This window comes from Periplaneta americana, chromosome 15 (assembly GCF_040183065.1).
Source record: "Periplaneta americana isolate PAMFEO1 chromosome 15, P.americana_PAMFEO1_priV1, whole genome shotgun sequence".
Classification (NCBI taxonomy): domain Eukaryota; kingdom Metazoa; phylum Arthropoda; class Insecta; order Blattodea; family Blattidae; genus Periplaneta; species Periplaneta americana.
Genome location: NC_091131.1, coordinates 125120441 through 125146674, shown reverse-complemented (window position 1 = coordinate 125146674; position 26234 = coordinate 125120441). Strand labels below are relative to the sequence as shown.

The 26234-nt window shown below is 35.2% G+C and overlaps 1 protein-coding gene across 1 annotated transcript in view; it reads right to left on the bottom strand.

Moving 5' to 3' along the window:
• Positions 1 to 24418, bottom strand: part of LOC138715735 (uncharacterized) — a 432440-nt gene extending 408022 nt beyond the window's left edge. The window contains exon 1 of the mRNA XM_069848791.1: positions 24002 to 24418. The gene's annotated coding sequence lies outside the window, so the exon portion shown is untranslated. The remainder of the gene's footprint in view (positions 1 to 24001) is intronic.
• Positions 24419 to 26234: the final 1816 nt, after the last annotated feature.

Below are 26234 nucleotides of genomic sequence, written 5' to 3'. Positions count from 1 at the left end.
TTAAACGTGTCGAGATCTCACAAAAGACGAGATTTTCCAGAATGACCATATATATTAGAAAAATATATGTGTTGCCCATATTCAAATAATTCTTTTGTTTGTTTCTCGTTACAGGAATATATTCCTAAAAAAAGTAATATATCTCTCAATACAAAAGTCATAATTATGCTTGGATGGAAAAGTAAAGAATTCCACGTTACATTAAAAAAACAGTTCTAAAGGGTAAATGTCATTAAAATATCAATGGAAGACAAAATTACACTCTTTTAAGCTAAAGTTTATGTTAATTTGTTACATTGAAATCTCAGGTCACTACAATGTAAGCAGACATGAGAAAGCTAATATCTTTGTGTAGCCTAATACACCAAACCAATTTTTTTCTCGCCTCAATGATTACGTCGTTATTTTCAGATTTAGAGCTGACTTGTAGGAAATAAACAATACCAAGCATTCGAATTGAGTCCTTTCTCAGTTTTTTCTCTCTAGTGTTTATTTCTATTTTCACAAGAGCTGTTAAACGTTTTAAGACTAGATTTTATGTTATAAAGCTTTAAAACGTTTTAGTGTGTTTGGAAGTATATTTAACTTGAACAGTTTGACAAAATGCTGTCTGAGAATTAACTACAGATGTTCTGTTCGTTCTTTTATTGCCCGGCCTGTTGCGCGGATACGTGTAAACGTGTCATTGCTTCTCCCACACGCGCATTCTTCTTTTACAGCATTCCTCTAGGGAGAGCGGCTACATCAATCAATAGCAGGTTTCTCCTTTTCTTGTTTTTGATTACAATGTTTAGCGCGTTTGGTATAAAGACGTCATTGGATGTTTACAAAATGCTAATACAATTCCTGTCGACGGCAATACGCTCAGTGACTAAGGCGCAGTTTTTCAATACTTGAGAGCAATCCAATATAGGCCATGCATACATTTTTCCACTATTCCTATCTAACTCCCAGTGTACTTTCTCGTTCATGAAAGAACAAGATAAATAAGTGGGATGACCACTGGATAATAATACATGACTGGTTTTATTTTACATTGCATATAACATATCTCACTCTTTAAAGCTGGTTTTAATTTTTGTTTCCTGTTCACAGTGAAAAGCTTTGCGAACGTATGTTTGATAATTCATTCGTCAAATATCTGTTTTTCCCAGAATCGGCGTAACCTAAAGTGTCTACATTACTTATTCAGTTTCTTTTTTGTGGTGCGTAATGCGTGCCCGCTATATTCCTAAGGAATTTAATTTCGGCTGAGGTTAGTCTTGTTTTCGTTGTTTCGTTGCCTTCAAATGTAATTTCCATATAATGTGTATTGTTATTTTATGCATTATGAAACCTCAATCTGCTGCTTTGTTTCATGTTTTATCTTTAGAATTGTAATTTCAGAAGAACTGAACACATTAACCTATTGTAAAGCTTTATTCAAAACAATGAATTCAAAGTAAAATAATATCACTTCAAGCTTTGTCCAATAAATTTAAAGTAATGAAATTATTTGTTATATAATTTACGACTGTTATGCAGTTTGTTATGCCTGTGAAACATGTAAATGCTTCTTTTAATGGACACTGGGATTGAGTTTTTACAAAAAGAAAATGGCCAATGAACCATTTTTCGGTTTTTATATTAAAATATCTCTTGGGCACTTGGACAATTGATAGTAAATGTTTTTTTTTTTTTTTTTTTTTTTTTTTTTTTTTTTTTTTTTTTTTTTTTTTTTTTGCATATACGTCTTCTTTGAGGTCTAGAGCGATTTTTGTATAGGTCTGTCCCAAACGTCAGTATTAGAGATGAACAACGATCGAAAAAACGAGAATAACAGCGCCCACAAAGCTGAAAACCCGCACGACAATGTTGTATTACGTCGCGGCCTTGACGTAAAGACTGGTTGTGAGTCTTCCGAGACTCGATATTGATCAATGATCATCTCCCGAAGTCCCACAGTCAGCAGTTGTTTATACCTGACTGAACTTTTATCTACTTCGGCAACTGTTATATATGTATGAACAACCAAGTAGCCTATTTAAAATGTCTCTACCTTTCAGTGTGTAATAATCTATTCCCCGGTCTTTATTTAATCACTAGGCCCTTATTAAAAGGCTAGGAATTTTCTTTTTATATGTTTAAGATGAAGTGTGCAATCTCAAGTAAAAAGATATTAATGTCATATTTTATGTTTCTTAGAAATGCAAATTTATTTGAGAGCTTTTTTTTTATTTATATAACCATAGGTAATATATAATAGAACCAGAACATTTTGATAACTAAGATACTGTTCTGTTTTGACTCTTTGTCTCATTTAAACATGTTATTTATTTCAATTATGTATGTTATTCAAAGTTACGAAATCTTTCCACGCCGACCAAATGCTATTTCGAGAATGACGAGCGAGACTCGAAGCACACGAGGATGACGAGCCGAGACTCGAAAGACAAATGCAGTGAACACAGCGAGCGAGAGCGGCAGTTAGTTTTGTTCATCTCTAGTCAGTATTGTGTTCTTCCTTCCACAAATTTGGCTTTTCTCGAAACTACATTTTTAGATGTCCGAAATGTGTCCATGCATGATTTGTCTGGGGTATATCGTTGAGAAATATTAAGTATGTTGAAAATTAGAAGCTAAAAATGTATTATATAAATAAAAAAAATGAGGAAATAAGTGCCTTATATTAATCAATTATTGCATCTAAACTAACCAACATATCATGTTGCACAACGTTAAAATATTGCCTTTGAATCATTGTCCTTGAAAATATGAATTGCTGCATTTCAGCGTAATGCGAATAAAACATTTTGATTGTATCACTAATTTGCGTGATTAAAATACAATTAACTTCGAAACTAGCATTCAAATTGAGCTGAAAATTTGCACGGACCTTATTCTTAATCCAAATAACACACAGATGTCCCGAATTGCATATGGGATCAATGCAGATCGAAAAAGTAAACACTGAATTGCATGAGAGGATTTTTGCACACATTTTAATTGCATATTGGCGTTCCCGTGGACGGACGTCTATGAAGAGTCGAGTTTGAAACAGGCTATCAAGCACATACTGTTGGTTCATAAGCATGTGACTGCATCGCTTCCAGTGGTGTCTTGAATCTTCAAAGAGAACAGAGTGAGTGAAACAATGTATGAGGGTGCATCAAAAAGTAAGGGTGCAAGAGCTCTCATGGACTTGTCTGATATATAGTAGTAGCGCAGTGGTACGCATTATTTTTCAACATAGTCACCATGCTTGTCCAAACACTTTTTTCAATGGTAGACCAAGGAATCGATACAGCCACAGAAGAAATCTGCGTCAAGTTCCTGAAGCCACGTCAAGACTGCTTGCTGAACGGCCGTATCGATATTGAATGGTTTACCACCCAGGTTCTTCTTCAACGGTCCGAAGAGATGAAAATCACTGGGTTCCTGGCCGGGGCTGTAGGGAGGATGGTCCATTATCTCCCACCGGAAGCGCCGTAATAATTCACGCGTGAAAAATGGGAAGGGAAATGTTACACACGTTTTTCCCTGTTTAATCCTGTTTTACCTGTGAATGTGATGACACGAAACTCGAATAGCTCCTAGAAAACCTCGGCACGCAACTCGGACATTTTTCCCCTTTCCGCATGCAATTAGTAAACACAGTATAAAACAGTTAAAATTGAAATAAACTGGATTAAAATTGAACAAATTTCGAAACTCAATCCTAGTATCCCTTAAAATAAATTAATTTTGTTTAAATGTTTAATATGTTAATCAAATGTTATGATTGTAGTGTTATTTCCATGGTGAAATATTTTGTTTAGTTCGTTGGCATAATACGAGTATACACGAAATTTAATCCACGAAACGATATCCAAAACCATTTTCAATAAAGATGCTACGAGATAGGTTTACAGGGAGTATCCAGTTTACTCCTGTAATTGCCATATCATCATAATGATAAAAGGCAAAACTTTCCCATTATAGGTACTGAATATTCCTTAGGGTGGCGGGATATTAAGACTTCCAATTCACGAGAAAATCGACACTGAGTATTAGTAGAGATGTGCTGGCCGCCTTTGCTACCATGGAAACACTCTGGTACTCATTCCTCGTAGACACTGAGTGAACTTGAAGCTCTTAGTGGGACAGGAAAGATTAGATCAACAGGAAAAATCCATGAAACCATCGGGAATGGAATTCTCAACCTTCAAGCTCGTAGCGCAACGTGTTAAACGCGACGGAATGGTTTAAAATGAAACTATGAAATGCTTACTGCATCTCGTTTATGCACCAAGTTGAGTAGTTCCTATTGGTTACTTGACTCTGAAAATGATGCATGTTGTTGGTTTTGAAAGTATTCTGGAAAGGTGAGGAGAGTTGCGGTGGTGATGAGAATTGTAACCACGGTGGTGAAGATGATGCTATTGGTTGTAATAAAAGTAATGGTGGTAATAATGGTTATGATGGTCATAGTTGTGGTAATGGTGGTCAAAGTTACGCTAATGATGGTCATAGTTCTAGTAATGGTGGTCATAGTTATGATAATGATGGTCATAGTTGTAGTAATGATGGTCATAGTTGTAGTAATGGTGGTCAAAGTTATGATAATGATGGTCATAGTTGTAGTAATGGTGGTCAAAGTTATGATAATGATGGTCATAGTTGTAGTAATGGTGGTCAAAGTTATGATAATGATGGTCATAGTTGTAGTAATGGTGGTCAAAGTTATGATAATGATGGTCATAGCTGTAGTAATGGTGGTCAAAGTTATGATAATGATGGTCATAGTTGTAGTAATGGTGGTCAAAGTTATGATAATGATGGTCATAGCTGTAGTAATGATGGAATAGTTATAGTAATAACAGTGAAGTTGTGGTAATGACGGTATAGTTGTGGTAATGATGGTATAGTTGTGGTAATGATGGTATAGTTGTGGTGATGGTATAGTTGTGGTAATGGTGGTATAGTTGTGGTGATAACGGTATAGTTGTAATAATGACTGTATAGTTGTGGTAATGATGGTATAGTTGTGGTAATGATGGTATAGTTGTGGTAATGGTGGCATAGTTGTGGTGATGACAGTATAGTTGTGGTAATGATGATATAGTTGTGGTAATGGTGGTATAGTTGTGGTGATGACGGTATAGTTGTAATAATGACTGTATAGTTGTGGTAATGATGGTATAGTTGTGGTAATGATGGTATAGTTGTGGTAATGGTGGTATAGTTGTGGTAATGGTGGTATAGTTGTGGTGATGACGGTATAGTTGTAATAATGACTGTATAGTTCTGGTAATGATGGTATAGTAGCTCCATACAGAAAGGGCCTTAGTCCATTAGATCTAGTTTTGAGAAAACTAAAGAAAACATTCTGTAAATGCCTACTCTATTCCTTTCTGCATAGAACTCTGAGCCTGACGCTTCAGTTTCTATCTTTCCAAACATTGGACTGAATACCGTTCTGCACAGGCCGATGGAGCCACCCATAAAGATATGATTTCCATCTATATCTCGTTTTTAAAAATTTGTGACTGAAGCCCTTTCTGTATGGACCGATTCAGTTGTGATGACGGTATAGTTGTGATAATGGTGGAATTTGTGGTAACAGTTGTTAAGAATTGCGATAATGGTTGTGACAGGTGTGACTATTCCACTTATATTAGGCCATCCTACTTTCTGCCAATAATAATATTCACGAATATCTCAGATACGAACCAATCACAGCAGTGATTCTTCTGAAAATTATAGAACATCAAGTTCATTTTTGTTGTTTTGGGCTTTATAAGCTCCAAATTTTCCTGTTCTTTGACGAAGCCTAAGTAACTTCCAGTATGCACTGCAATATGGTGAAAATGGGTGGGGGGGGGGTTATTACAAATATTATTTTAGCTAATTGTCAAACGTTGAAACCGATCTAATAGATCAAAATTCAAATCCAGAAAACTCCAATATTTATATTTATATGCGTGTAAAGTCATATTCAATAGTTTTTGTGAAATGTGTGATTGATTATGAACTGAAGAGAGAAACAAACACCAACCCAACAGGTAGAAAACAATGACAATGAATATAAAGAGTATGCATTGAAAACCATTTGGAATGTGACGGTAAAAGAGATACAAGAGAAATGTTTAGTGAATATCACCAGCATTTCAACCCGTTTGTAAATCAAGAATTTAAATGTGCTACATATGCAAGAAGCGCCAAAAGGAAACAAATACAAACATTCCAGAGAAAAGAAGGGTCAATGATTTGATGTAACAATAAAATCAAATAAATATCAGTTGGCGATTGATTTGTGCGTTGAAAACGAATCAAATATATATCAGCTGGCGATTGATTTGTGCGTTGAAAACGAGTTTGCAGATAAAATTTGTTCTCACTGCATAGACATCGCTAGAAAAGCTTATGTAACTTTATGTAACAATGTGTCAATCAAGTAGAGCGCTACCTTATCTGAATGTTGAAAGTTTTTAGTTTTCAAAAGTTCTCGAAACTTATTCTAAAACAATTATTATCATCATCATTCTGTTATTATTTATTATACAGTGAGAAAATTGTACGTCATTAGCAGGGAACGGATTTATATGGACTAAAAATATATGAAATATGTAAATATATATGTAGTTATTTTTACCAAAATATGGAATTAAATATGGATTTTTACCAAAATATGGAATTAAATATGGACTTAAAATTATAAAAAAATGACTATGTACGTTAAATATTGGTACATTTTAATCAAACTAAACAAAAAATATAATGGACGTACCTTATCTTCCAATGTAGTTTCAACAAAACACAATTTTTATTGTCTGTTACCATAACAATAGGTTACAAACATTTCTTTCAAGTGCTGAAAAGTGAATCTTCTTCTATTGTCTCTGAGGATAGATTTATACTGACTAAAAGAGCGTTCGACGTCACAAGAAGTAACTGGTACATAATTCAATTTCACAATGTCTGCTGGGGATAAGTCCAAGTTAATCTTCACTGTTGATTCACCACTCATCACAGCAACAACCTTTTGTAGTTCTTCATATCCAGGGTTTTTTGAAAGTACAGTGTCCACCTTAGCTCTTACTGCATCTGCAACTTTACCTCTACCACGATTCAGTTGTTCCACAGTACTATTTATAATTTCAAAACTTTCAGATAGTGAAAGGTGCCTATTTTGGAGACTTTTGAGCGTTTTTATGATGCATGAAAATGTATGCTGAATGTGAGCTAAGTCATTCTTCACACTTATGTCACAGGTAACTGTTTTCGCAGTATCAATTGAGACTGCATCTTCAGAGTCCAATGCAAGGAGAACATTGTTAATAGAGTCTATATGTTCGGCATAATATTCAACTGCTTCTAGCCATGTACCCCATCTAGTTAAAATTGGCTTTGGTGGCAATGGAATTTCAGGGTACATTTCTTTCAACACGTTAACTCTACTGGGAGCTTTGAGAAATACTTTTTTCACTGATGAAATCAACAAATCTACTTTAGGGAAATTGTCTCTGACCACTTCTGCCACACGATGAAATGCATGCGCCACACAAGTAAAATGAGTCAATTTAGGATATACAACAGATAATGCTTGTCCAGCTTTGACCATATAAGGGGCAGCATCGCTAATAAAGAATAACACATTATCGTACATAATACCCTTTGGCCACAGGATACCCATAGCTTCGTTGAACAGTTTAACTATAGTTTTGTTATTGCACTTTTCTAGAACATCACAATGTAAAAGAATTCGTTCAGAATATTGTTCACTTAACAAACCGATAACTACATTACCAACAAGTCTACCTTCTTTGTCGGGAGTCTCATCAATGGAAACCCAAATTGAACTATCTTTAATTTCATCTCTTATCTTCTGTATTGTCTCATCGTAGATGGATGGAGCATACGTCTTCCTAAGTGTTGACTCATCCGGGATTGTATGTTGAGTATATTTTTCAAGGAATTCCCTGAAGACCTTATTCTTTAGTTTGTAGAGAGGAATATCAGCAGAGATGAGAGAACGGCACAGGTCGATGTTAAACTCAGATCTTACATTCGATGTTGTTGGTTGTGTTAAAAACAATTGTCTCTGCTTGGAATTTAGTTGTTTGTTGGCCTGATGTTTACTAGTTGTAATGTGTTGTTGCACCAGGAACTTTTGTGTAGATGATACTGCACACTGACACAAATTACAAAATAATATTTTATTGTCAGTTGATAAACCATCTTCTTTAAATTCTGAAATGTAACTTGTTAGTTTTGATTTTAAATTGACTGAATGACGTACTTTTGGCATATTTACCGTCTTTATAGTATGATTTACAAAACTGAACCTATGTGTACTCTGACTGGCATTTAACTGTTGAGCTGCACAACTGAAGTCTGTTAAAAATTTTAAATTAAATTAATACAGTTTTGTAACTTACTTTCCCATTGTTGATAGGACTGCTAATTTTCAAATAACTCTGATGTTAAAGGGATTACTGAACATGTGTTTAAATCTCTATTGTTGAAATGTATTTTTAAAAGTTAATGGAATTTTGTTTTGTTTTATTGTTAAACCTAATATAATATGGACTGTTTTATATGAAATATGGAAAATATATGGAAATTAACGAAAATATGTACTAAACTCTAAAATATGGAAAAATATGGAAAATAAAAGTAGGATTTTTCAACCCTACACATTGTGAAACATAAAGATAATGCAAAATATAAATTATATTAGCTTTATAAGTAAATATGTATTTACATATAAATCCTTTCCCTGGTCATTAGCATTTTAATTGCGTACAAAATAATGCAAGTGTTTTTATCAAGCGAATTTAATGCATTTCATTTAGATTCTAGTGTTCGCGTCCTATTCGGGAGATAGTCCTTATTTGGCCTATATGGCTCTCGAGTCTCAGCTTCCTAGAAAAAATTTCTTGAGCTACATAATAATCTCAAATTCTCTTGTGTTATTATCTAAATAATAATGGTAGTTGTGTTAATGGTGGTGGGAGTTACAAGTATAGTGACAGTGATAAGGGAATTGTGTTAGTATTGTAGAAGTTACAGTGTAGCAATGGGAATTGTGATTTGGTAGTACAAGTTGTGATGTGGTAGTGGAAGTTCATATAGCTTTGGTGAGAATTGTGATTATAGAGAAAGTGTTACAAATATGAAACAGGGGTACAAATACGATCTGAGATGAGTTGTATTCTAGCGGAAGCCTTTCAAATTACTACACACTGATACTCTCTTTCGCGGGAATGTGTTAGTTTATAGTTAACTGATGAAACGTTTATCATTATTGTGTTTTCGAGGAAAGTGAACATTTTGGCTGTAAGTTCTTTTCTTTAATATACATTGTTATTCCTCAATGTGTACTTACTTACTTACTTATGGCTTTTAAGAAACCCGGAGGTTCATTTCCGCCCTCACATAAGCCCGCCATCGGTCCCTATCCTGAGCAAGATTAACCCAGTCTCTATCATCATATCCCACCTCCCTCAAAACCATTTTAATATTATCCTCCCATCTACGTCTCGGTCTCCCCAAAGGTCTTATTCCCTCCGGCCTCCCAACTAACACTCTGTACGGTATGCATTTCTGGATTCGCCCATACGTGCTACATGTCCTCCCCATCTCAAACGTCTGGATTTAATGTTCCTAATTATGTCAGGTGAAGAATACAGTTCTGCATTGTGTAACTTTCTCCATTCTCCTGTAACTTCATCCCTTTTAGCCCCAAATATTTTCCTAAGAACCTTATTCTCAAACACTCTTAATCTCTGTTCCTCTCTTATTCCTCAATGTTGGAAATATTAATGATATATATTCTTAAACAGAAATAATCTACGTTTATAGCAATACATGTTAATTAGTAGTTCGTTAGTTATTTAACGACGCTGTATCAACTACTAGGTTATTTAGCGTCGATGAGATTGATGATAGTGAGATAGTATTTGGCGAGATGAGGCCGAGGATTCGCCATAGATTACCTGGCATACACCTTACGGTTGGGGAAAACCGGAAAAAACCCAAGCAGGAATCAACCAAAGTGGGGATCGAACCGACGCCTGAGCGCAACTTCAGACCGACAGGCAAACGTCTGACTGAGCCACGCCGGTAGCGTTAATTACTATGATGCTATGATGTACCGAAGTACATATTATGGTATTTCCGTGCAGGAATTCTGCATTACTATACAGTGAAGAATGGACAGAAGGAGAATGAGTGCAGCTCTGGAAATCGTGCCACTGTCACATATTCTGACACAGTACATGAGGGTAGGCCACCAAAGAGGAACAAAGAGGTAGAACTTAAACTGAGAAGGACTGAATCCGGCATCGGAATTTGAATCCGGTGTGGCTTAGTGGATAAAGCGTCAACACGAAGAGCTGAAAACGTGGGTTCGAATTCCGCTGCCGGAGAAAAATTTTCTCCATTCTACCCATTCTTCACCAAATGGATGTTTAATTGATTTCGTTTTAAAATTATTATATATGTTTTGAGGTTATGACTTAGATCAGTGTGTCACAAATATGAAATACTAGTCTTCTTTATGCCCTGGTTTTCTGTTTCGTTACTAGTGTTGGCACCTATAGGAGGAGGGAAAACCTCACCTTCGAGCAAATTTAGAAAACAGTGAAATCAAAATTCAATGCAAGAAGCCATAAAACAAGTTCGAGAAAAGGCGTGAGAGACGATTCTTGTGGATTCAGTATTACAGTTGGGAAAACACCTAATGAAGATGCCGAGTGCTTGTTCTGTGCTTTCTTTAGTAGAGGCCATTTTGACTTTGCAATTGTATTAATATTGTAACTTTTTTATAGTATTCCATATTTGTAGCTCCATATTTATGAAGGAAATATGTTAGATTTGAGGAAATTATTTTTTACAAACATTTTATAACATCTTACGAACTTCTAAGTCCGGTTCAGTATTCAAAATATGTCGATTTCAAAACGAAAAAAAAAAAACAAAACAAAATGGTGTTTCATATTTGTAACGCTTGCTCTAATAATTGTGGAAGTTATGATAATAAATGTAAAAGTGGCGAGAATCATAATGGAATTGGTGGTGTAAATAGTGGCTGTCGTGATGAGGTTAATGATGAATGACGAGAAATTGTAAAACAATATTCAGACAAGTTTGAAGTCCTCTTCCTTTTAGCAGCGAGTACTTCGTTTCTTTAGTTCTGATCCCGAGCGTCCCAGTCTGGAAGTAACCCGGAGCATCGCGAATGACCACATTCAACCTAACCTTTGATGAACTAAGCGAGGTGAATTTAACTCGTACATGACGATGGTTACGATGATGATGAGCAATACCGGAAGAGAAACGAATGTACTTCGCGAAAAACTTCCCAACCAACTCAAATTCAACTTGGACTCTCTCGAATTTTATTCAGTCTTCAGCACAGAAAGCCGATAGTCTATCTTAGAATGTAGCTTTTCATGATCGGTGTTATTAGGATTGGTGTTCTCCTGGCTAAAGGGCCATTGTCTGTTGGTAATGCAACCAAACGTTTCGTCCACTAGTCCCGTCTACATCATCAGTGACGTGGTACACGGGAACGGAGTAGTGGTCGAAACGTTTGGTTGCATTACTAACAGACCACGGCCCTCTAGCCCGGAGAATACCAATCCTAGAGTTGGCGCTGACATCACACCAGTTAGCAGTCGACACAATGGAATATAACAGGTACAGTACGTACTCACATAAAATAAATTGGACCGATGAAATAAAAACTCCGTCATTATCTGCAATGTCTAGACTCTTAAGGGCCGTATTCATAGACGATTTTGGCGCGGACTTCCGGTGGATGATCAGTGAACTATCGTTTTTCGTATTCATAAACCAGTGTTAGCGATGTGATATGATATGAATCCTGTACAAGTAATCGGTCGATGGCCGGGGCTAGTTTAGCACGCTCGTAGCGCAGGATAGCGAAATGTCTATGAATAGCACCCTAAAAGTTCCTTTATAATGAAAGTTGTGACGTTGACCTCATCAACAATTAATATATGTAATGATTTGATAGCGCTGAAAATGGAAAAACAAAACTCCTACGAGAAGTAAAACCATATGTCTATAATATGTTGTATGCAAATATTAAACCAATTCCCCGTGGGGAATATGGGCAATATTACGTTTTCATGTCTAAACTCTTGCAACGGATTATGTTTCTTCGCTAATAACAGTTAGTATAAGCTGTGGGAAGCGCGCTGTGCAGTATTGTCTCGTATTGTTGTTAAAATAGCCATCTGAAACCTGAGTATTGACTTCCAAGTATAATAAAATTTGACAATACTTATTTTTAGATATGTTATATGCAATAGATTACACATGAACTTTAGAAAATAGTTTAAATCTAATAGTATACATACAGAATAAACATCTTGAACTGCCGTTCTATTGCGTCAGACGTTGTTTTGTGAATAGTTTACGGTAGTGCCAACTGTTGAAAGAAAACCCTACATGTCGGGGTAATATAGGCGCTAATGTTCGGGGGAATATGGGCAAGCATTACACTTCTTAAAAATGACTCTTCAATCTTGATGAAAATGGCCTACAAATGATTACAAGAGCGAAAGATGTCATTGAACCCAAAGAACACAAAGTGGTGCATTGCATTTACCAGAAAAAAAGGGAAAAACCATTACCCTTGTGGCCTGCTTCAATGCAGCAGGGAATTACTTTCCTCCAAGTATCATTATAAAAAGGAGTGAGGACAATAATGACTGAAAGAATAGCTGCCTGCTGTTAGTAAGATGTACTTCACCAAGCAGTCTGCCTACATTAACGGAGATACGAAGTGTGATCATTATATTCCGAGATTTGTCCCATTAGTGGAAATAAAATTACCTCATTTAAATTTGGCAGCCATCCCCTTCAAGGTAGTCCAGTAATACACTGATCCCAACGTGTCTGCCATTTTTTAATGCCTCCTGGAAGTCGCGTTCTTGAAGCCTGTCAAGCACCTTCTGCGATTCCCGTTGGATCTCTTCCACAGTGACAAAACGGTGACCCTTTAGCTTGAATTTCATCTTCGGAAACAGAAAAAAATCGCTGGTGGCCAAATCTGGTGAATACGGCGGTGAGGAATGACGACCATCCTATTACGGATGCAAAACTGGAGTGTTGTTAGAGCTCTGTGAGCTGGCGCAGTGTCGTCATGGAACATCCATTTGTTCTTTGTCCAGAGTTGTGGTCATTGACATTCAAAATGGACGTGAGGATCATTATGCACAATTTGTCGAATTTTTTCAACATTTTCGACAGTGTTGCACGTGTGTGGTCGACCTGGCCTCTCGTCGTCCTTCAGCGATGTTCTGCCATTTCTGAAATGCGAATGCCACTCAGAACGCCTCGCCTGACTCACTGTTTCATTCCCGTAGGCTTGCTTCAACAATTCAAGGGTTACGGTTGCCGATTTCCCAAAGAAGTTGACGTTGGCTCTCTACTCCAGTTTAGAGTCCATCGTGATTTCGCAAATGCGAGGATGCATGTGCTAACAAAACCTTGTGTAACACAGGTCTCAATGAAGATAGCGCTTCGAAACTTTGTTTCATGTCTCTTCAAGGTCGTCTAGTATTACTGCTGCGCACGCGTGTCAATCACTTGATCCCTTCGCCCACAGCAGACACAATCTCGGAATTTAATGATCACACCTCGTATATTTTTCTCAATAATCAAGAACTTCGTTGTTTATTTCAACATCAGTAAGCACGCACCTGGAATTTTGATAGTGAATGGACGTGATTCACATAGTTGTAATCCTGACACTCTTAATTTTGCAGTAGAAAACTAATTATACATATTTTCTCTTCCTCCGCACACTACAGCCTGGCTTCAATCAGCAGATAAGGGTCTGTTTGGTCCTCTGAAGAAAGCTTACAACATTGGTGCTACAGCTTTCTTCAGGCAACATAGGAGACCTTTTACGAAGGTCGAGTTTGCTTCCATTGTCAAAGAAGCATGGAACAGATGTGTCAATGTATGTCTGGCTGTAAATGCCTTCCGAGCTTCAGGCCCTTTTCCACTGCACATGAATGTCATTCCTGATTATGCTTACATTGACACTGCAGCATCAGGTGACTAACCTACAATTCATACAATTCCTTCCACTGATTCAAATGTCTTAGAATCTCCAAACGTCATTCATCGCCAAAGAGTCACATCATCTGCCAAAGGCGTTACGCAATAACCATCACAAATTGCATATACAATATATAATATAGTTAATACAGTTATATTTTCAAGTATTTTAAGTGTTTTTTTAACTTCTTTCAGTTGACTGTGATTCACATCATTAATGCCCATTTTACCCCCACACTCGGGGGAATATGGGCAAAACACATTAACTTGCATTTCCGTTTTACTTGCATACGTTTAGGAATAAGCAGTCAGGATTCTAATATAATATAGGCAAATTGTTAGGAAACATATCCCAGCTGTAAAATTAATTATTAGGAAAACACAAAGAGATATTGCACCTGAAATAGTACTAAAGTGCCCATATTCCCCCGACTTCTCCTATAATTTTATAATGTATTATACTATTTTATAATATAATTTATGTGCCTAATTTATTATATATAAAACTATAAAACAAAAAAAAAATTATTACAACTAGTTTATCACTAAGAAATAAGGAGAAGCTGTTAACTTGAATTTATTTGAAGTAAAATGTTTCTGGATTATGCAATAAGGTAGGCGATGTTTGGATCCTGTGTCTCAACTCTATACTCAAATATTATCTTAGCGTGTACTCGATTACACTAAACTCTAGCGCTTGAAGTGGAACTAAACGCCAGCGCACAAAGAAACAAAACAGGAAAATTCGCTCAGTGTCCATTCTGTATAATCCCTATTCGTTGGTCTAACTGTTCGGATAATGATACGTCCATAAACATAGTTTCTGACATCACTGGAATCACAGCCTAGAGCTGTAAAGCTTGCGCCTGTGAGAAAACTGTCGTATGAACTATTGGTTTCAAGAAAAATCTTTCTTGAAATTTCTACTGATGCAAACAAGCATCTGAATACTGATATGTGACATTTCTTTGCATATTATTTTATAAATATCACATGCGGAGGGAAAGAAAGCATAAAATCAGAGTCTTTGAGTTCATGAACGTTCGAGAGAACTCCATATAATCTGTAAGTAGTAAACAACTCGATAGACCCATTCTTGGAATGCAGATAACAAAACTGATGTTTTGCGTTTTCTTTTTACCTAAGGTTTATTGATAGAATTTTCATCTAGAGAAAAACAAGGTAATGTAATTTCTTCCCTTCAGATATAAGTTACTATATACACGGTAAATGTTTGATAGTATATAGAGGGTTTAAACGTATATTCTAGGAGGTTTCAGAATTAGTAAGACAATTAATTTTACTCAAAGAACCCAGGTAATATATGTAAGTTTAGAGCACTACATCCGCCTAAAAGTAGTCAGTTTGATGCTTGTATTTTATTTTTTAAATGTTTTTGTTTTCGATTTATTTTGTCTTCTTTTATTAACTTTACATATTTTATTGTATTTTATAGGTGAATAAGATGAAGAAGAAATGGGCAGGACACGTGATGCGACTCAACGAGAATCAATGGACATACATCCTTACGACATGGGACCCAAGGATTGGCAAACGCAATGCTGGAAGACAAGACAAGGTGGGCAGACGAACTCAGATCAAGAATCGGCTATCTATGGTCAAGAACAGCGAAAGACCGACAACAATAGAAACTAATCACAAAGTGACTTACAGCCCAAATAGTGACTAGTGAACAGCGGACTCTTCAGTGTTAACCCAGACAACATACTAAACTATTACATTACAAAAGTGACCATCATTCCCGGAGTCACTAACCGGGAACTGCTTGACTGGTTATACTCGTTGAACATAAGAAAATAAAGTTATCTTACAATAAAAAAAATAGATGTTAAATATTTACTAGATATAATTGTTTATTATTCATTGTTCTATAAACTCCTTTAACACTTATAATCAGTGAATAATTTTATGATACTTTTACTGTGTTAACTTTTGCAATTTATCTGATTCAATGGCGGTTCCTCGGGGGAGGGAAGGGAGGAACGTCCTCCTCACATTTTTATTCTTTTGAAAGTAAATACCAAATGAAATATATGCCTTGAAATTCGAGGAAGATTCGATAACTTTTAAGTTCACAGCTATAAGAAGACCTCGGTTGATCGAGTTTTAAACGACGCGCACTCATGTGCTGCTAGAAAACTGTGAGAAGGATGCGAGATTGTTTGTGTGGAGGAAAGTCAATCCATTCCTCCTTCACTGTAGTTAACACACATAGACAACAGCGCGCTAGCGGCCAGAGAAAGAAGCAGAGTTTTAAAGCAAGTAAATGAACGGATAGAGAGGAGATCCTCCTCTGAATCAGCGCATGGGCAGGAAATAGAAACCGACTGGTCGTGCAGCAAGCTCGCTACCGCTGCCATCTAACGATGCTGCATTCAACCAGACTATAACACATCTAGGAGGAGACACAATAAAAACAGTTTTTACGCAAAGCTATAAAAGACATTATATAAAGTTTTTTTTTTTAAATTATAAATCAAAATATATTATTCACTGCGCGTTATATAAGCTACTATTCACGGTTTGAAACTTTCGAGGATATCTGAAAGTTGAAGTTGAATTTATATAAAACAAAGAGGAAGTAGTTCTAAGTTAGTATCGCAGATCTTTTTGGCCTCTGAAATTCACTTCCATTCATTGTCTATTAGGCAGGACAACAGCGAAGTTGTCAGTTTTGTACAAATATATTTGAAATTGAAAGTTCTGCAAACTACATTATTTTTAACATAACAAATTAATTGGCCATCGGCAGCTTTGAATAATAATGGTAGTATGACTTTACAAGAACTGACATTCTTAAAAAGCATGTGATACTGAACTTGTAAAATGTACATGTGGCAACACAGACCACGTGGGTGGGTGCAGTGTTCCCCCTTTCCTAACAGATTATGTCTCATTCCCATTTCTGTAAAACGGTTTAGGTTACGTGTTAGTAGCTGGTCTCTTCCAACACGTGTGATGCTGTAGTGTGCGCGAAAAATGCTGCGAGGTTGTGAATTTCCTTGTAATTGTTGATTTGTGCAATTATTTAACAATGAATGAAAGTGAAAACATATTATATTTTGGACAATTTAGGAAACTCAGTTTACAAAAACAGATTATTGCTATACAAAAGGGAAGACCAACCCTAACACTAACTGGTCTTACATGTATGCATGTAGGCTAATTTGTAGCATGTTTCTCTGAAGGTGTCATTTTGCGCTGTTTACTTCTTTCCTCCTCTTAAGAAATATGCAGGAGCCGCCACTGATCTGATTGACTAGTTTCGAAGTGGTATCCTTCATTGTTCCGAAGCCTAGTGAAGATCCCGCTATGTTTTCTGCTTTCCTGTTGTGAAGTGTGTTCATGATTGTGACGAAAAGGTGTGTATTTTGAAATTCAGTTCAGTGTTCCTCACAATCATGAACACACCTCACCACAACAGGAAACTAGAAGACAACGCGGAACCTTCATTAGTCTTCGGACTTCAACTGTTATTACTTATTAGGTTTCACGCCGACCGCCATACTTAATACAAAGCTTAACGGCTCCATGTGTGAAAATGCTACGCTAGATGCGCGCGCATGAGAAACTAGTGAGAATTTCGATCATCAGTTGGGTGGCACAGCAACTGCCACACCTCGGTGGATTGAATGGATGACATTAATGTTGTGTCGCTGTTAAACGAATCGCTGCCAAAAATTAATTAATTTAATTGTTAGTGGGAGAAATAACAATTCAATCTCAGTTCAACTGAAGGAATAATGTAACGAAGGTGGCGGTTGGTGGTTGCGCAAATCTGCATCTGTTCTATTTACATTTATATCGTTTATTACAGTGTTGAAACTGAAAGTCTTCAGACTTTCATATTTCTTTTTTTATTTAATTGTGCATTAGATTATTATGTAATCCAGTATTCTGATACATTTTATAATTTACACAGTCATCATATTAACAAATTTAGTTATGCAGTTTTTATTTTTTCTATGTTACACTTCAAAATTCAAATTATGAGTTAGGCGAAATATTCAAAATCCTAAAAAAGAATACAATATTAATTTACTTGTGCTTTTTATATTTATACTTTGCATATATTCGCCTTTGTCTACAAGTTTTGCTTGATGTGATATCTATTTAAATTTTGGAAAATAGTTCCCTTTAGGTTTTATTAAGGAAAATTAGCACTATATATTTTCATTACTTCTAGTATATTCTCGGAGATAAAGTTTGATGAAATAACCAAGCTTTTATCATCCAGTCTGCTGTCAAAAAATCTGAAATTTAGAATTTATATATCAGTTATATTACCGGTTGTTCTTTATGGCTGTGAAACTTAGACTCTCACTTTGAGGGAGGAACATAGGTTAAGGGTGTTTGAGAATAAGATGATTAGGAAAATATTTGGAGTTAAGAGGGATGAAGTTACAGGAGAATGGAGAAAGTTACACAACACAGAACTGCACGCATTGTATTCTTCATCTGACATAATTGGGAACATTAAATCCAGACGTTTGAGATGGGCAGGGCATGTAGCACGTATGGGCGAATGCAGAAATGCATATAGAGTGTTAGTTGAGAAGCCGGAGGGAAAAAGACCTTTGGGGAGGCCGAGACGTAGATGGGAAGATAATATATAAATGGATTTGAGGGAGGTGGAATATGATGATAGAGACTGGATTAATCTTGCTGAGGATAGGGACCAATGGCGGGCTTATGTGAGAGCGGCAATGAAGCTCCGGGTTGCTTAAAAGCCAGTAAGTATGTAAGTAAGTAAGTAAGTAAATACTTGAACATAATATTAAATTTTCTCGTGATTCCTGTTTGTCTCTCTCCTTTGTTTTGTTTTTATACATACCCTTCTCTTTTCTTCAAAAGTTTAATTGACCACATCTCTGTGGAAGTATGGAAAGCAAATCTTGAGATTTGTATCAAGAAAAATGTTATCTTTTTATTTAGATATTGAGCTCTACACCACAGCTATTACATAACCGTGACCTAGATTCACTTTACCTTCCTCAACAAAAATGTAGGGTTACTGTAGGTTTCAGCATAGAACACTTCACACAAATTATCAGCGTAAGGAATGTGAACAGCTTATTACCATACAAAGAGCACCTACAGCGATTTACAGATTCTTAGTGGAAGGTTGCAAGTAATTTCGTATTTAATAGTATGAGGATTATACTATGTAATATACAAGTCGAATATGGAAATCAGGCATCCGAACTGTTGCATTAGAGTCGTGAAAGTCATTACATGTTCCTGTTTAGAAAATTCACTTTCACCAATGTACGGAAAAATTCTATCTATTGCTAACTAGCTCTAGTGTAGTATCGAATATTGATAAGATTAAAAACCAATATTTTTCTTTTTCATTTTGTTTTGATTTTTCTTGTTAATATATCAAGTTTTTAATAAAAAGTCATCATCGTTATGATTATCTTCGTCTTCTTCGTTATCACTATACAACTTCGTTTTCGTTGTCATTATCTTTTCATCTCCGCGTAAACTTATGTCGTTATCGTCATTTTTCTTGCCATCATCATCTTCGTCGTCTTCATTGTCATCTTTGTTGTCTTCATCGTCAACTTTGTCGTCCTCATTGCCATCTTTATGGTTCTCATCGTCATCTTTGTCGTTTGCATCGGCATCTTCGTCATTTTCATTGGCATCTTTGTCGTTACTATCGGCATCTTCGTCGTCTTCATCGTCATCTTTGTCGTCTTCATTGTCTTCTTCGTTGTCTTCATCGTCATCTGTTGTCTTCATTGTCATGTTTGTCGTCTTCATCGGCTTCTTCGTCGAGATCATCGTCATCTTTATTGTCTCCATGGGCATCTTCGTCGACTTCATCGTTATCTTTGTCGTCTTCATCGTCATCTTTGCTGTCTTCATCGGCATTTTCGTCGACTTCATTGTCATGTTTATCGTCTTCATTGTCATCTTTGTTGTCTTTATCGGCATCTTCGTCGACTTCATTGTCATCTTTATCGTCTTCTTTGTCATCTTTGTCGTCTCCATCGGCATCTTCGTCGATTTCATTGCCATCTTTATCGTCTTAATTGTCATCTTTGTTGTCTTCATCGGCATCTTCGTCGACTTCACTGTCATCTTTATCGTCTTCATTGTCAACTTTGTCCTCTTCATCGACATCTTTGTCGACTTCATCGTCATCTTTGTCGTCTCATCGTCGACTTCGTCATGTTTGTTGTCTCCATCGGCATCTTCGTCGACTTCATTGTCATCTTTGTCGTCTCCATCGGCATCTTCGTCGACTTCACTTCATCTCTATCGTCTTCATTCACATCTTTGTCGTCTCCATCGGCATCTTCGTCGACTTCATTGTCATCTTTGTCGTTTTCATCGGCATCTTAGTTGACTTCGTTATCTTTGTTGTCTTCATCGGCATCTTCGTCGACTTCATTGTCATCTTTGTCGTCTTCATTGTCATCTTTGTCGTCTCCATTGTCATTTTTGTCGTCTTCTTTGTCGTTTCCATTGTTATCTTTGTCGCCTACATCGTTATCTTTGTCGACTTTATCGCCATTTTTGTCAGTTTCATTGTCATCTTTGTCGTCTTCATCGTCATCTGTATCGTTTTCGTTTTCATTGTTAATACTAACAGGCTATAACAAATTATTTAGGCAACCAGCACGCATATTTATCGGTTAATATTTGAAAAGGGAACGGAACAAGAGAAAATAATGTTGGCAAAGAAAGGTACTTAACCCTAGTGAGGGCAGATTTTATAGTGGCTGAGTTATTCGGTATTTTTCAAAGTTTGAGATGTATATTTGTATGTTTCATACATATAAACCGGTTAAATTTCAGGAAACGCTAGGATGAAAGTAAACCGTTTTTACAATTTCATTTTTGATAATTCGTCTGAATGGTGAAAACTATTATATATTTTTGGCCGAAACTGGAATGTCACAATTTCAAATTTGTAGCACACGAAGTAAAAGAAAAGTTAACTCTTCAAAACTTAGTCAAAATAATATAAATTTTGTAAGACATAAAATATTCTGATCCATCGTTACGAAATCTCAAATTATCAGATTGAAATATCCACCTACTTCAAATCGAACCCGTAATATTTAAATACGTTTTTATCAGTCTATGAACGAATCGGTGGTGGTGAATGTTATGGTTATAATGACTTAATTGGTCGCAATAGTGGTGGGGACGATGAAGATGGGAGCAATGATGACTATGGCTGTATGACAGGTCATGACTTTGTTAAGATCTATTACTCCCGTTTTTTTTAAGAAATTTCTGCTAAATGTAAATATGTTGTGAAACTCTTCAATTCCTGATTTTTTTTTTTTAATTTCTGGGACATATTTTTTTTTCTCATTTACAACGGTGATATTTTATCATTAACCACAAGTTTCCTCTTCCAGCAGTAACTATAAATTATATCACTTTGCCGTCACCGACGTTGCAGTTGGTACACTACTCGTAAGAACGAATCTATGTTCTGCCCGTGTGTTGGTGATTAATACTTATTTGGTGGGATACGTTACTCCAACAAAAACCTTCTCCATACACTGCCCTTTACCACAACGAATTCCACGTGCACTCACCTAAATTTGAGCTAGTGTTTAGTCATGGGAATTTAACGCTAATCTCATTCGGTTAACGGTGACTAATCTAGTATTAGAACGACAAAATTAGGCTAAAAATGAGGTTTACGAAATAATGATAGACCTATGTCTGCGATCAAAAGTGCGTTGTAGGATGTCATAGATTTGCATTATTGAGTTGTAAAAAAATAAAAAAAAAATAAAAACGAAATGGTCTTATAGATCAGGCCTTACAATGTATGCCTCTGTAAGAATGATTGGACTTGTGCATTTGTGAGTCACTAGAACTATAAACAGATTCAATTCCTTACTCGACTATCGTGTCCATCATGCTCCTGAAGGTCACCTCGATCGCCATGTTTTTAATGTCATGTCTTCCAATATGGCGCCCTTCAAACTCGTGAACACAAAGTGACACTAGCGCCAGTGCGATCTTTTTTGTGCAAATATTCTTTTATTTTACTTATATTTAATGTATTATTTTACTTCAAAACTGAAATATTTCTCAATTTTCCTGAGAGAAAATGCATTTTAAGACAACGATCAATTAAAATAAATTATATGATTGTTATTTATGTATAATGAGTCTTAGTTTTAGGACTAGGTACATGCGAATATATATTTTTTTGTGCAACTATATGCATTACCACGTAAAATTAGTGGAAAATTAAAGAACAAAATGATTTCTACTACAGTGTGGTTTTCGGTACATTGAGAAGAATAACGTAAGAGACTGCTTACTTGAACAACCTCAATACTTTACTAATACCAATTTCGTAACGATCTAGTGTTTTGACGATGAAAATTTGCACAAAATATATATAAAATAAGAAGAAATAAATATAAAAAACAATTGAAATAGATTCTATTGACTTAAGGCCTACTTTTCACAATTGTAATAAAATAGAAATAAAGTATTATTTAATTTTAAACCTTTAAATTTATAATATTTATACGATATAGTCCACTTATGAATAATATATGAATGAAATACATAAACGTAATTTAATAGAAACATTAGAATGGTATGTCGTGCATGAATAATTATTTGATATTTAGTTTTGATCATTAACATTTAATGAAGATTTTTGGAACAATATTCAAGTTTGTCATACGATATATGTAAGAGTTATAAAGTCATGAATTAACACTTTCAAATGTGTAAAAATTCTGATTTGCACATTCTACAATATCAGTAATAATTCGGTTATTTCATCAATAAATAATATCTTTACATTCTGTGAAAGCAATGTTGCAAAGTAAATCTTATGCATAACACTTATTCTCTCGCTCACTAAAAAAGGAGTGAAATTGTAACTAGGCCTACTTTGTGAAGAATTCAATAATTGAAATCAAACATAACAAAATATTCGGAATTATAATGGCAGTTTAAAGTGTTGAATTTTCTTAACGCTCTGAAACCATCTTCGTTTATAAAATAGTAACACATACATTTTTATTTCAGAAGGAATGCAAATATCCTCAGTAATTGTCTTTTATAATTATGTTTTATATTAAGAAGAAATAGGCAAAAAATAAATTGAATGACTAAAATATATTAAATGAAGGTAAATATATGAAGAATTTATATGTAACTGTGTTAGAAATTAAGCTTTAGAGAACTTACAATTTTAGAAATTGGAGAAAACTGAAAAATCTTGTTTTTCCGCTCTTCATTTAAAATAAGAATTTTATTTCGCCTATTTTATGAGAAAAACGCACACTTATTTCGTTGTTTTTGTTACTAGTACAAAGAATGGGGTCTAATTACATAATTCGTATTATCAAAAATTAAAGTTCCATTACACAGGGAAAAATTTGCACAAGAAGCAATAATCATTTAGGAAATGGTGCTTACATATTGTTCATTTCAAATTTTCTGATCACTATTACTAACATGAATATAAGATAAAAATTTATCAACAATAGGAAGAATAATGTGAAACATTACGAAGTGCCATTTTGCATACTTGCATCGACATGCAAATTTTTACAATTTCAAGTCATTTATTATAATAATTTTATACGTGAAATTTAAATTAACATTACACTTAATATGTTTCATTTTGGCAATCGAAGAACCTCAAACGAATAACAGAATAAACATGTAAACACAGTTGAGAATAATACATTCTGTTAAAATGTAGTTTTCTTTAAAAACTTCATGAAATGTATATATTACGATGAAGTACTTCTGCTTTAGAAGAAGTGAAACATTTCACAAATGAAGTTATGAAGGAATATTTAATGGCAAATTTATCAGAAATTAAAGCATACTCTCGTGAAATATCATTTTTAAAAATACATTTCTTCAAAATTAAATGATTTATTTATTATAGTTTTTTATTACTTACGGTTTCTTTAAATAATCTTCTTTCTCCTCTTTTCTTCAGTTGCACACTTCACGTATTTATGCCATTCCCTCCATCACAACATTCCATAACATACTTCAAATATTTAAATGTCGGTTTAATGTTTCCCGTTGAATTTTTCTTCAGGACGGAACTGTTACGTAATGCTGCCACACTAAGTTAGTCAACAGCACTTGTGCAACTTCTGGAATTGATCCTGGCTCATGGCTCGTGACAATGTTGTTGTGTGTGGGCGCCCTTAAGTACGTGTCGATGCGTACGCTGGAGTATACGGGAAAAAACTACAGCTGCCGTCGCTCTGCTGGTGGTTGTTTCTCCCTCCCTTTCCAACTATAACTCGTAACCCAGTGGAGTACTAGGGGCGCAAGTCCGTCCCCTGGCCAACCGCGGGGGATGCTACTACTCCGACCTTCAGCCTCCCCACTCTTGCACCTCCCCCCCCACGAAACCACCCGCGCCCGTCTTCTAATACTCATGCCCTGACAAAAAGGACCGACCCTCCAGATAATGGTCCTTCGGCCTTAATGTGCTGGTGCCAAGACTTAAAGATACTTCACAGCAAGGTATCAAGGTCAGGTTCGAGACACCCCAATCTTCTCTCCTTTTCACCTTTTTCTTTCTACATATATCCTCCGTCTTATCTTTCTCTTTTTCCTCCTCATTCCGTCTGTCTCTTTTATTCTTCTTATTCATTCTAGTTATTCTTTTCCCTCTCTTAATCTTTTAATTTCTCTCCTCTTTCACTCCTGTCATATTTCTTTCTTCCTTGCCTCGTATTTAAGGGGGATGATGGTGAAATTTCTATTTTCTACAATTTTTAAGGTAGAGATTTCATATTTTGTACACTTCATCTTCTTGTTATACGTATTCTTGCACGTAAGTACATAATTACTGATTAATATTTGTTGCTTATAATGAAACTAACATCTGTCCATTCTTACTATCATTAATTTTTCTAAATAGAATACAAAACCTCTAATGGGTAAATTTCATTACATTAATATCCTTATTATATAAATATATTTTAGATTTATATTTTTTCTCCCTATAACATAGTTCTAGTAAACTTATATTAAATTAATTCTCATCATTTTACTAGCTATCTCAAATTAATTATAATTGATTGAATTAAATTAGATCTAAAAGGGAGAGGTAAACTAAGGGAAAGAAGAAGAAGAATTAAATTAGCTCATAAATTATTACTTTATCTTATAGGTTTATCTAAATTTAAATAAACATGTACTAGTTATAACTTAACTGAAGAATATTGCTGGAGAATCTTTTAAGTATCGTGTAAATATTCGCAATTTAAATATGTATTGTACTGATTAAGGCTGGTTGAGTGGAAGAGAAGGCCTCATGGCCTTAACTCTGCCAGCGAAAATAAAACATTCTATTCTATTGAAAGTTTCAATATGATCAGTTCAGTACTCAAATTTAAAGAAAATAAATTTCCATATTTTCAAATTCTATCTCCACTTACAAAATTTAAATTTCATGCATGACTCTTTTTTTTTTTTGCAGCATCTCTAATATAGGTAGCTATAAAAGAACTAGATATCCGCCATTTGAAGTTGCATCTATAAATGAAGAGAAAATTTGAAATATATATATGCAACTTCAAAATTTAAATGTTTTGTATCTACTGAATACATGTTTATTTTTATCGCAAAAGTGTTTAGCTCATCAAAAAATTATAACGTGTTTCATTAACCACAGTATAAAGAAAATGCAGTAAAAATGTCATGTTCCTAGCATCAAAATTGTATGAGCCTTTACACTTTGAATATGACGAAATGTACTGAAAGAAAGTGTGAGAAAAAAGTTTGCATGGAATTCAAATTCAAATGTGCATTCATTTAAATATGGCGTAATTTTTTATGCTTCCAAGGATCGCATAGCATGAAAACTTGCTCAACTTGCAAATAAGAGATTGCTTATTCATTTTCACAAAAAAAAAAAAACATTTTTGACTGAAAATGACCAATATTTCACCCGTTTTCCCACTTGGTATACTCTCTATTCCTCGTTTTATGTACTTTTCATTCCAAAGACTTTCTATTTTCTTCTTCCTTCTCCTTTGTGTAGTATTTGCCTTTTTTCTGCCCGTCTTATTTACTTCTTTACTTATCCTCTTTTTTCTTCTTTCATTCGCTGTTTCTCTTTGCCATTTTCCTTAAACTTTATTTTCATTCTTCTTCACGTCACTTCTCTC